Below are 13,718 nucleotides of genomic sequence, written 5' to 3' on the forward strand. Positions count from 1 at the left end.
AATAATTGAACTGCTCTTGTCACTTTTGACTGGAGCTACAGCTGTGAAAAAGCAATTGAATTCCCCCTTCATTTTATTTTTTTCCCTGGGCTTTTCAGCTGCATGTTTACTGTGTGTGTGTGTGTGTGTGTGTGTGTATGTAGGTGTGTGTGTCCAATTTTATTTCTTATTTACTGAACAAAGCTGTCTTTATAGTTACTGCATATCCAATGTGTATAATCACAATACCTATAGGCAACTGAAATGAGTGGATTCAGAAGACCTAAATATGTGGCAGAAGAACACAGATGGAGGGCAGGTGAAATGCATTTATTGAATGTTGCAGCATGGCACACACAAGCCAAAAGCACACCTCCAAGGTAATCAGGATCATTTAACTCTTAACTACAAATTTGTTTAAATAACAGAAGCTACTCTCTGGTATCCTTGATTCTTCTGGAACGTTGCATACCTCTGCTCCTTCTATAACAGATGTATTTTTGCAATATTACTCCTCTCTTTATGCTACTAGGGTATCATATTCTCATTTCCAGCTTTGCGCTTATTTAGAGGCAGTCCGTCTGCCCCGTCTTGAGATTGAGGTAGTGAATTTATTAGATGCTCCTTTTGCAGAGGAGGAATTGGAGGTTACTATCTCCTCCTTTCCACACTGTAAAGCTCCCGGAGTTGATGGTGTCCCGATAGAGGTGTATCAGAAATTTAAAAACTTCTTTATTCCGCATCTCATTGAGACTTTTGATGCTTTTTTGAATGCTGGTTGTCTCCCGCCATCCATGTAGGAGGCTTTGGTTGTAGTGCTCCCAAAACCTGGGAAGGACCCCCTCTATCCAGACTCTTATAGACCTATTTCCCTTCTTACCACTGACATTAAAATATTGGCTAAACTGCTGGCTATTCGTCTTAATTCTGTTATTACTTCTATTATACATCCTGACCAGACCGGCTTCATGCCTGGTAAATCTACTACTCAAAATATTAGGCGATTATTTTACCATATGCAAATGTCCCATGGGGATACCTCTGATGCGGTGGTGGTCTCCTTAGATGCAGCCAAGGCCTTCGATTCTGTGGAATGGGAGTATTTATGGGAGGTCTTGTCTAAATTTGGTTTTGGGCCTCGTTTTATTGGCTGGGTCCGTCTTTTGTACTCTTCCCTGGCAGCCAGAGTGTCGGTGAATGGTTGCGTCTCCTCTTCTTTTCAACTTGGGCGTGGCATGCGCCAGGGGTGCCCTTTATCCCCTGCATTGTTTGCACTGGCTATCGAGCCCCTGGCGTGTCTCATTCGCTCAGATTCCGATAGTCCGGGCGTGCGAGTGGGCCATGTAATTGACAAAATAGCTCTTTATGCGGACGATATGTTCCTGTTTCTGGCAGATGCGGGCCCAGCTTTGGATCGTTTGATGGACGTTACTAAGGATTTTGTTTTTTTTTTGGGGTTGATGATTAATTGGTCCAAATGTAATATTTTTCCTTTGAATGGCTCCCTGCCTCTATCCCCCTCTCTCTCCTGCCCTTTACAATGGACTCTCTCCTTTCGGTATTTGGGTGTCTCCATTTCACCTATCCCTGCTGACTTTGTAGAATTAAATGTGATGCTCATTACCTCCGCTTTTAAACAAAAGATTCATGTGTGGAAGAAACCTCCGCTTACAGTGACAGGTCGTATTAACTTATTTAAGATGTCCATTCAACCTAAATACTTGTATGTTTTACAGCATTCCCCTGTATATATTCCCAAAAAAGTTTTTTCTCATATTTTTTTCTATTTTATCTTCTTTTGTGTGGGGGGATAAGAGACCACGGATTGCTCTCCGTACACTTTGTAGATCTAAATCTTCAGGTGGACTGGCCCTTCCTAATTTATGTATTTATTATATGGCTTCACAGCTGTCACAATTGGTGCCCTGGTTATCTGCTGGTACTGATACCGCTTTGGCGGGATTTCTTAGTGTGCAAACAGGCTCCCCTTTAGCTCCTCTACAAATTTTGTTATCTGTAAAATTGCCGGGTAGATCTCCCCCCTTACTTCGACAGACTCGACTGGTTTGGCATTTTGCTCAGGGATTATTTGGGGTTGAGGGTGTGGATCCGGAGATCCCCCTGTGGCATAATGATGGTTTTTCTGAGCTGGGAGTGCTGGGACCGGAGTCCTCCTGGATTTCATATGGTATCAAATCCCTTGGCCATTTGTTTCATAATGGGGTGCTTCACTCCTTTGATCATTTGTGCATGGAGTTTGGCCTTCCCCGTACGGCATTTTATAGATACCTTCAACTTCGTCATGCCCTGCACTCCCGGTTTGGATATGACCCTGTTTTATTATCACCTTCTCTTCTTAAACTTGCACTTATCAAATTACCTGTTCGTAAGACAGTCTCCTGTCTTTATAGTGATCTTACCTCTCGTAATTTGCCAGATGCCCTTCTCCCCCTTAGGAATAAATGGGAACTAGATTTGGGTTCTCTTCAGGATGAACAATGGTCTCAGTTGTTGGGCTCTATAAGATACACTTCCCCTTGTGTTCGTTTCCAACAAATCCATTATTTTATTTTGCACAGGTCTTACCGGTCCCCTGTTTCTATTGCACGTATTGATATTAATGCTCCAACTAATTGCCCCAAATGTCATGCTCTTGGTTGCGATTTTTGGCATTTGTTATGGGATTGCCCTAGAGTTAATGATTTTTGGACCTTGGTATGGTCTGATATAAAGTTTACTTTCCCCTCATTACCTCCCTTAGAGGCAAAACTTTGTTTATTCGCATTGGATATTGAGGAATTGTTTAATTCAAATATTTATCGTTATGTTTTAGGCTTATCCACTTTAGCAAAAGTAATTATTGCCCGTTCTTGGTGTGCTCCAGATCCTCCTGATATACACAAATGGAGGGCACTTGTTAATGATACCATTGATCATGAAAGGTATGTCTATACTAGTCGTAAAGCCCTTTCTAAATGTCACAAATTATGGGATAGATGGGCTCTTTCTTTTTTGGGCCTTCGTAGACCAATTGGGGATCCTTCCGTGTAATCTAGCCTCTTCTATTCTCCTTTTTCTTTCCCTTTTTTGTTTTTGCCCCGTTCTTTGTTTTGTTTGCTTCCTTTTTGTTCGATTATTTATTTTTTACTTCCATGCGCGAGCTGTTTATATGTCATATTTGTGATCTCAGGTTCGGTTTACTGCTGATTCTTCTTTGATTGTATATTTTGGTATTTAATTGTACCACTGTACTTTCCTTTTTTATTGGCAACACTTATTTATTTGTTTCTGTTTTTTGTTTTGTTTATAATATGTAGAAAATTTTCTACTAAAAATCTACATGATTTAAAAAAAAAAATAACAGAAGCTACTAATAACATTCATCGATATGTGCATAAAACCTTATAGAAGCCTTTCAGAGAACATTATGATCCTGATATTTTCCTACACACAACAGACTATCCCATTCGTACACAATGTCTCAGCCAAATATGCCTGATGAGAGTATGCACTCCAGTGCAGAGCAATGGAAATGCCATGTTGAATAGCTGGTTTTGTCAGAGTATGGTAACAGTGTGGGTGTGTGTATTATATTAGTGTCCAGGAAGAAGTGCACTCACCAGTCTAAAAGTAAATACGGTCTTCTTGTAATACAATCAGATCAAGCACAGTCAGCCATCGACGTTTCGATCCTCTGACAAAGATGGCTGACTGTGCTTGATCTGATTGTATTAAAAGAAGACCGTATTTACTTTTAGACTGGTGAGTACACTTCTTTCTGGACACTATATTAATCCCTAGACAATAGGGCATTGATGTGGCACCCCAGCTAACTGAATATAGTGGAGTGTGTGTGGACACTAGACTGTATATATGTATGTATGTTAAAAAATAGTATAACTCTTGTTGTTTTTTAAGCTTGGGTTTATTTACACAACTTCCATTCTGAAACAAAAGTAACCAGTGCCAAGTATCTTAACCAGAACTGACTTTCCAGGTTTTATTTATTCGTTTTCCAAAAGTCTTTTAATGAACAAAAAATAAACCTCCACTAATTTAAAAATGTGAAAGCAGTCCTGTTTTGCAATGCCTGATTAGTTGTGCTGCAGGTCTCATATAGACAATACTACTGTACTGTATTTTGAGCTTTCAATAATCTGACTGCGTGGCTGCTTCTCTTTAAAAAGATATATCACCGACGGGACAGACCTAAAGTCCTCAAACTGTAATAAAAAAAAAAAAATATATATATATATATATATATATATCTTTTCTTTTTTTATTTTATTTTTTTTTTGGTTTGGCGTGCAGGAAGACTTTTTAAACTGAGTATTTGGTTCTCTTTTTTTTGTAATCCTTATAGTCATTGTTCCCATGCATGGTGTTGGCTTAATTCAAGTTGATCATACAGTGGTACATTCTATGTCAGAGGTTCCCAAACGCCGCCATTACAGTTCATGTATTAAAGAGATCCATTCTTAAGCACCGGTGACTTAATTAGTACCTCCGTCAATTTGATTGATTTTAATCATCTGGTGTCTAGAATGGATATCCTTTTTAAACCTGGGATGGTGGAGTTTAGGAAACTCTGCTATATGTCATACTTATGACAATTATTCTAAAATTGATTTCACAAAAGGAACATTGTCATTCAGTGTTGTTTTTAAATATGGTTTGTACATTAAAGTTGGATGCATAAATTGTATTAACAAAAAATTAAGAAAAAAATATTCTGCTCATGGACCACTGGATGATAAGAATTACAAAGCAGAATAAAAAAAATAAAATACATATGCTCATGTATAAACGTGCTGCAATATGAGACATGTTTTCATATCTGAATACTTTCACTGTACACTCAATACTTTCACTTTACTGTTATATTTCACTTCGTTATTGGCAACAGTAAGGAACCTGGTCAAGATTTATTGTGCGCTAATCAGAAAAGTCTATCCACACCTAATGTCACTAGATCAAATACGGTTTTATTTTATTGCTTTGTTGGTTCCTCTGATACAAAAATGTATTAAACTTCATGAACACAGTTTATATGTATTATTGTAGGTGCTATAAAATTTGGCCTATATACATATTACGACGCAAAGAAAAGCAACGTGGAATCTGTTTAATATGATGCGCAAAACTTGTGGATAAATTATCACTCCATATAACCTTTTATTGGTTGTGTTTACAATATATGCTGCTTAATATAAGAGGTACCACTCCCTCTGAGTTGTATATTTTGGTGATCCGGATTGGCTGGTTTCAGTTGTTACTGAGCATTATGACATCAGTAATGCGTAATTATATCACAGTTGGACTGACACAGGAATATCTCCCCTTAAGCTGGGTACACACTTAACGATGTGTGTACCCAGCGATTCAACGGGCGACCCCCGCTGATGGGCCGACATATTGGGCGGCCGATACTCACTAGACTATCCAGTGCCCGCCTCCTCGATATGTTGGCCCCTGCTGCATGGTGTCGTCAGCCGCATCATCCGGTTGAGCTGCATGTACGGCCAACCTGACAATGCGGCTGATAACCCCACAGGAGCGCACACCACCTGACATAGAGTGTACACACTTAAAGGGGTATTCAATATGGGTGCGATAACATAGTTTTTTGCGTTAATATCGCACTTTTTAACATTTTTGCCTTAATATCACTTATTTTAGTTTTACACCGTATTCAATATCAAAGACTTATCGCAGTTTTGAAAAGTCTTTGATAAAAAACGGTGAAAACTTTTCACCATTGAATAGGTGTCGAAAAAAAGTGCAGAATTGGGGTTTAGGGGTGCAGGCAATAAAAAAAAAATAGCCTGCACCCCTGAGATTGACATTTAAAAAAACTGTGTTAAAAAAAAAAAAAATAGGGACACCCCAAAACATTAATTTAAAAATTGGGGTGCAAAAAAAAAATGGGAAAAAATTGTTAAACAATAGGCAAATAGGTTCAGGGCTATTCTGCAAGTATGCGGCAGGTGTTTTCTAGAATAGAATTATAGCGGCAGGTGCACAAATGCAGAATTTTTAAAAACTTCCTTTAGGGACATCAATATATGCTAGTACCCATTTTCATGTACCCCAAATTTGATGGGGCCACTTAAAAAAATGAAAAAAATAACCTAAGTGCTCTTCTGCATCACTTCAATGTCGGGAAAAAAACACCTGCTGCGGCTATTTAAAGCCCCGACTTTCAATTAAAGGCTAAAACGGGGGTACCCATAGTGTTCCCCCATGTTTTTACAACTTTAGGGGGGTCTTACGAATTTTTCCTTAAAATAATTGTAACTTTACGCAAATCCAACTTCAGAGTTTCCCGTTTTCGTTAATTTGATATTGAATATGGGGATAAGCGGGAGCGCGCACCATACCTTTACGCAGAAAAATTCTCCGATATGAAACGTAAACTTTGCCAGGGAAGTTAACCTTTCATATTGAATACCTCTATTAATGGTTTTGATGATTTGTCGTTCTAATCCGCCAGAATCAGGCAAATCGTTCAAAATATCGCTAAGTGTGTACCCAGTTTTAAGGGTTTAAATCAAATACTCTGTTGGTAAATAATCCTTAATGTTTTATAGCATTTGCATATGTACCACCTTCAGTTCCATGTTATTATATTGATGTGGGAGACCTCATTAGTGTGCGGTTTTAAATTGCTTTTGGATCACATACTTATGCTAGTATTCATTTCTTTAGCACCACTGGTACTAATGTGAATGTGCACATACTGATGGGCTGAATCAGTGAACTGGTTCTGCTTACATCCAGGCCAGTGGCCTGATGTCATTATGTTAACCTCCCAGATTCAGACCTTAAAAAATGATAGTCTTTAAAACAATCACTTTGAACCAATTTAGAACCCTTCTGCACACTGATCTTGTGATACAGATGATCGCTCAGATATATTACTTGCTTAAAAATTTCTATAGTCTTTCCTGATGGCTTATGTTTTAAATATTATAGTAGATACTTGAGTAGTATGAATTATGTTGGGAGAATGAGCATGTGTTACAAACAATGTATATATTTAGGAGCTATTCACTTATAATGCCTTGTGGTATGTCAACTCTACAACAGGGTATACACTATACCATATATTGGCTGATCTTATGATCTGTAATGGATCGCAACAACCATTGTATAGTGTGTATCCCCAAATCCACCCAATTCATCGCTTGATGAATTAAGTGGTCGCATCTGATTAGCTGCGACAGGCAACATGCTGTTACATCAAGCCTGTAACCATATATCGCATGGTATTGTGGATACAGTGTACACGGCAATGTGATATCTGTACATCTCATTGCTGGGTTGACACACCACTGAGGTGTTACCCAGCTTTAATATAACTCTGACGGTCTTTAAATTTACGTTTTCTTGTTAGCCAGTTCACCTGCAAATGCGTCTGCTGTTTTGCTTCTTTAATTGTCTCTGCTTTTTGCAGAATCATAGGATGTTGCCTATAAATAATGCATCTTCCAACACCTGGTCATGCTACACAGCTGAGAGAATTTCTATGAAAAATGAATTTTTTTTCAAATTGAAATAAAGATCTGAGATCTATTATCTGGAATGCGTAAAGTCTAAAGCAGGAAAAGAGTAGAGTACAATGGGGACTACTTGAATTCCATCCATCTGACCCAGATACTGTAGCCAATAACTCTGAGATCAGGTCATCCACTGACATGAAAAAAAATCAATGCTGGGGCACCAGTTTTGTTTGAGGGAGATTGCTATCCAGCTGGGAGCAGTGCTGTAGTAGCATAATTCAAATGTTTGAGCAGTAATTTTTGTGTGTGGAGTTAGTCATCTGGGACAATTGAAAATAACCAGAAACCAGTGTCAGTGGCTCCTCCCCTTTTTCAATACAGCTATTAGTGTTCCATAAGGAGGCTAACTCGGGGCACTCCCTCCATATAGGCAAGGTAGAGCACGGGCCTGTGCCACACCTACAGCATGATCACAAACCATTTGAATAGAATTTTGTGTAATAGTATCCGCCAGAATCAGGTTCTATGTGGAGAGTAGCTTAAATTTTGTATCCTCTATTGGGAGACTTGGAGAACAAGTATGAATTGGTAAACCTTTAGTACAGGCATTTTCATCTAAGGGGTTATGCAATTCACTCTTCCATACATCTACACTAATGGGGTTATGAGTCAAACATGCTCTTAAGGGGTATTCTGTACAAAGTGGATATAGTGAAGCAAAGGGAAAATTCCTAGTGAAAGTGACACATTTCCCAGACAACCAGCTGGCCAAAGCATTGAGACCACCATGAGTACACAATGCTTCGGCCTACAGATGTAGGTCTGTTGGAAAATCTGCGTTATGAATAAGATGGAAGAGTACATTCCTAACTGATAAAGTAACCACCAGCGCTCGAGTAGTCTGATGTTGATCCTCGGGTATAGAGGACACCAGAGTGTCTGTATGGAGAGGTTTTCACTTGTCACTCACTGTTAATCACTTACCACCCAAGACCAGTCAAGGATCCTATTGAGCATGGTAGACTGGTGGTATCTGTGAGGACCAAGGTTTTAGGTTCATGCATAGCTTAGACATTGGAGGCAGGAAATTGAGACTGAATAGGAAGTTGTTATCCCACAAAAGATGATGCCAAAATAGCGAATTTGTGAGGTGTGCTATGAGAAATTAAATGCCAACTGCAGACCATTACCATCAAATTCAGCTTCAAGGCTACTGATTTTGAATAGTTCATTTTGAAGTTGGATAGCTGACCAGACTTCTCAAACTCCTTCATGAGAGATAGGAGTGTAGTAACCAGCTTAGCAATTTTGGCTAGGGGGTTATCGCCAAACAGGGCCAGTTTGAATTTCTCCTTACCCAAGCAAACACTTTTAATGTCAATATTGGCCCTAATTGTCATGGGCAAGAACTCCATTCAGTGTATGAAAATCAGTGGAGATAGCAAGGAGCTCTGTCGAATGCCATTAAAAGTAAACAATGTTCGAGAGGGTATCGTTGCTCTTAATCTGGGTGGTCAAAGATCAGGAAGGACCACTTCTCAAGTGCTCCTGCACACTTGTTCAAAATGGATTAGATAGCAGAGCTTCAGGCAATTGGCAGTCATTTTAGAGAAATATCTTTATGGTAACTGGAGCAAAGGGAGGAGTCATTACCCTCTTTCAGAAGTACTGTGATGTATGCCTCCAAAGACTCCCGAAAAAATTAGTTTATCTGCGATCTCACTGAAGGCTTGAAGCATTTGGGGGTGAGCTTGTCCTTAAATGCTTTATAATAGGATATTGAAAATCCTTCTAGGCTGAGACTTTTCTCATTTAGGGAGGGCTTAATTGCTTGTTTGAGCTCTAGGACAGCGAAGGAGATTTTGGGTGGCTTGAACATCATCTCAAAGCTGGGGGAAGCCACAATCAACAAGATACTACAGTACTGCAATATATGATTTTGTCGAGCTTTAAATTAATCTGTAGGTATGGACTTGAGAATATTATGGAGTTTTGTGTAGAAACCATGGGAAGATTTTGAATTTTCAGAATTTAAATATTGAAATCTTCATGAATCGTCCTTGACCGAGTGTATGCACAGATGTTCCCTTGCTCATTTTAGCCTCAATGCAATATGCTTGGCAGTGAGCCGCCATGTCTTATGCAACTCTGCTAGTGTCTTTTTTTAAGGAGTCTGTCGCCCAGAGGTTCCCATACAGTTCTCAAGGCTCACAGACAGTTCAGGTTTTAGAGATATCCATGGTTGAGCACAGGTGACTTAATTAGTACCTCAGTCAATTTGATTTAACCACCTGTGCTCAACCATGGATATCTTATAAAACCTGAACTGTTGGGGAGCCTTGAGAACCGCGTTTGGGAATTTCCAATCACAGCCCTGCATCACGGCGATCCGTCGCAGATCTATGGGCACCTTAAGCACCCAAGCCAATGTTTTGCCTGGCTTATTACACCAAACAAAATATCCATTCTTACACTTTAGAAATGTCAGCTTTCTTTTAAAATCAAGTAACTTAAGGTGCCCATTCATCTGAGACGGATCGCTGCGATTGGAAATTTCCGATCGCCCACCAACTATGTTCTGTGATCCATCGCCGGATCGCAGATATTTGACATGTTAAATGTCGCGTTTTGACAATTGTGATTAATTTTTTGATCGCGATCGTCAAATCGCCGAAATCCAACATGTTGGATTTCTGCGATCCTGCGATGCCGGGTTGCAGCGTCGCGTGATCACGGCAATCCATCTCTGATGTATGGGGCCCATAAGTCAGGGCTGCCCGTGCCTCTCTCAGCTCTTCATGTATCGATACGGACAAGGAGATCTTATGAATTGTTTCCAGGTGTATGCTATTTGTTTTATTTTTCCTATAATCATTTAAAGGCTGACTATAAGACTGGTCCACTCTTTTGCATGTATAATGTTCTTTGTATTAATGTATAAAATTCTCTACAATCCAGAATAAATATATTATTATTATTGTAAACTTTAAACTAATGTGTTTTTCATATTGGTAATGCTAAAACATACATAACAAGACTATCTTTTAGAAACTGTCCACTGTACATATTTTGTGTGCAAGTAGTGGCTTGCAATAGCATTCAGCCACCTAAAACAGATTTGCCTGTGTTACAAATGACACACAAATTGTCCCAGACAGTATTTATTTTTTTGTAAACCAGTAGGCACTTAAATGTTCAAATTCATAATTTGTCTGCAGATTTAAATAAAAAAAAATAAAGTGAAAATAAAATGCAGCTTTACCTAAGTATTCAATCCCTGTGTTGTGGGAAGCTCCACATTTACACAGGTGAAAGCTATTGCCGTAACAATTGGCTTTCAATTAGCCTCTACCTGTGAATTATTAAAAAAGGACCGGTTTTCTGGATAAAGGACTCTAACGCAAAACATTGATCATCCTGCAAATCTGATAGAAAGCTGTGAAAATGAAGATCAAAGAACTTAGAAAATTAAAGATACACAAGATAGGAAACTGGCTAAGTAGATTAACACAGTTCACACATTTTTAAACTGCTTCTAAATAAACTTTATACAAAGCTTTCACTGGCTTTATAGCTGATCAATAATGTGTTCTGCCTGTGTTCCTTAAGGAATTTTACATAAAACTATATACCCCCCCCCCCCAGCACTGCATCTTGCCTTGCTCCAGAAAGCATGTCCTCCTCCTCCGTGGTGCCAGTATTATGGGGGGAAGATGGTGCTTGCGCACTAGAGTGTGCACCCATTTAAAAAACACACCTATGGAGAAAGTGGCTATAGCAATTGATAAAATACAGTAATTAGTAAATGGTTTAGGAAAATGTATCTTACTGCAGGAGGCCACTAGATGGCAGCAGTGACTGGATCACACTTGCTGAATTACCATTATTTGTTATAAAACATTAGGAAAACTTGGTGTAAATGTGCTTGTTAGGTGTTTAATAGAAGAAACATTTGTGCTGAAAAGCACACATTTTGCATTCTGGAGTTAACATTTCAAAATGCAGAACTATTTTTCGACCACTTCTGCCGTTAAGTGGTATATAAGCCAAAGACACATCTTTTCATCATGTGCCTTGTTTAAAATGTAAATTGAACAAATACAAAAAGTGAGATTCGAGAACCACACCAAAAAAAAAACAGCATTAATGATTGTCTTAAGCTACTCTGTGTTTTCCAGAATGCAATGGACTTTACAATTTTTTTTTTACAAAAATGTCACCTCTGTGTACTAACTAACTCGCAGGGACAGCGGTAGCAAAAACCCATGTTCCTCAGGAAAGATCCCTGGCATGTCAGAATAGTCTTTCACATTTTTGAAAGATTCTTCCTAAAAATCTGACACTGCATGCGCACAGTGTCAGATTCTGAAGCCGGATAACGACTGATGGTGTAAACTGCTTTATACCTATAGAGGCATATTCGGAGGAGAGGGATCTTGTGTTCCTTCTCCCGCAGCCTTCTTCACTTTTTGGAGTTTGGCATATAGGTGTCAGACGGTAGCCGTCATTGATAATAGTGGGGGCTACGGTCCTCAGTGCCAAATAACCTTCTGCATGAGATTTCTGTGAAATATCTTGATTTTTCATAAAATTATGAAAAAATATCTTGATAGATGAGCCCTTAATACATGTGAACTAAAAGTATGACCGCAGCGTTTGGAAGGTACACTTTACCAGTATTTAGTTTCCATTGTTTCACCAGAGTAGATGGGTATAACTATGACTGTGTGTATCTTGGACTGTTCTATTTTATTCATCTATATTTTTTTCCTATTCGTGAAATGGAAGAAATTTATATGCCTTTTCTTTCCTCCTCTCTATACTAGTCTTCCATTACATTTTTATAACTTTTGTAGTCAAACTCCTACAGTGTGTGTAAGATTATATATATATATATATATATATATATATATATATATATATATATATATATTATATATATATATATATATATATATATATAGTGTGATATATATATATATATATATATATATATATACATACGTCCACACAGGCGGCACTCTGTCCTCCAAATATAACAATACAAGAGGTGTAATGTATAACACCGACGTTTCGGAGCCTTTAATATAGCCTCTTTATCAAGGTATAACACCACAATACAAATGACACAAACATTTATACTCACTAAACTCCACGTGTGCTGTCCGTGCCGCGCGCTGTCCATGGCCGGGTCCCCCGCTGATGACATCACCCTGCCTCTCCTGCACACCGGCGCTACAACAGCGTCAGCCCCAGGAGAGTGGAGACGCCCACAGCCTGGTCTCCCCTCGTCATGACAACGCGCAGTCACTGGACCTCAATAGAAAAAACAAAGACATATACAATAATACATATATACATTAACAGTACAACATATAATACTTGACACAATCAATCTGCAATATTAGAGCAGTCGATAATTTACTTGTAAATACTACAAAAAAACCTACTGAACTCAGAGAGACAACTTGATGATGTTTCCATCGTTATCTGAACATCATAAACGATGACAATATCATGACAATTGACAATCATAAAATAATGTAGATAAGTTGAAAAGATTAACCAAAATTGGAAAAATATGGAAAAATATGAAAAAGATATAGAAAAAATATATATAAAAATACCATTAACCATATTCCCTGAGCACACTGCCAGTATCAGAAAAATATACCAACTTAGAAGTATCCTTGTACCCATAGCTCTAGAGATAGCAATGTAATCCTAAATTTTCATTTAACCCGCGTGGTGCCAAAGCATCCAATGTAAAAATCCAACGGGATTCACATTGGAGTAGTCTGCGGGACCTATCACCTCCTCTAATAGATTTTGGAATATGATCAATGATCATATATTTTAATGAGGCAACGCTGTGACCACTTGTGGCAAAATGACGAGCCACAGGCTGGTCACTGCTCCCAGAAGATATGGCGGCCCTTATAGCCGACCGATGTAACGCCATTCGTTCCCTCAAAGTTCTGTCAGTTTTGCCGACATAAACGAGCCCACAGGGGCAAGTGATTACATATACGATAAACCTAGTGGTACATGTCAAACGGTGCCTAATGGTATATCTATGCCCACTGTATGGATGACAAAAACTATTCCCTACCGTTAATGAGCGGCAGGTCATGCAGTTAAGACATCTAAAACATCCTAATTTTGGACGTAAAAAGCATCCCCTATCAATCTTACACATATTGCTGATATCAGTTTTAACCAACCAATTGCGAAGAT

Source organism: Taudactylus pleione, unplaced genomic scaffold, assembly GCF_031769625.1.
Source record: "Taudactylus pleione unplaced genomic scaffold, aTauple2 ptg000007l, whole genome shotgun sequence".
Taxonomy (NCBI): Eukaryota; Metazoa; Chordata; class Amphibia; order Anura; family Myobatrachidae; genus Taudactylus; species Taudactylus pleione.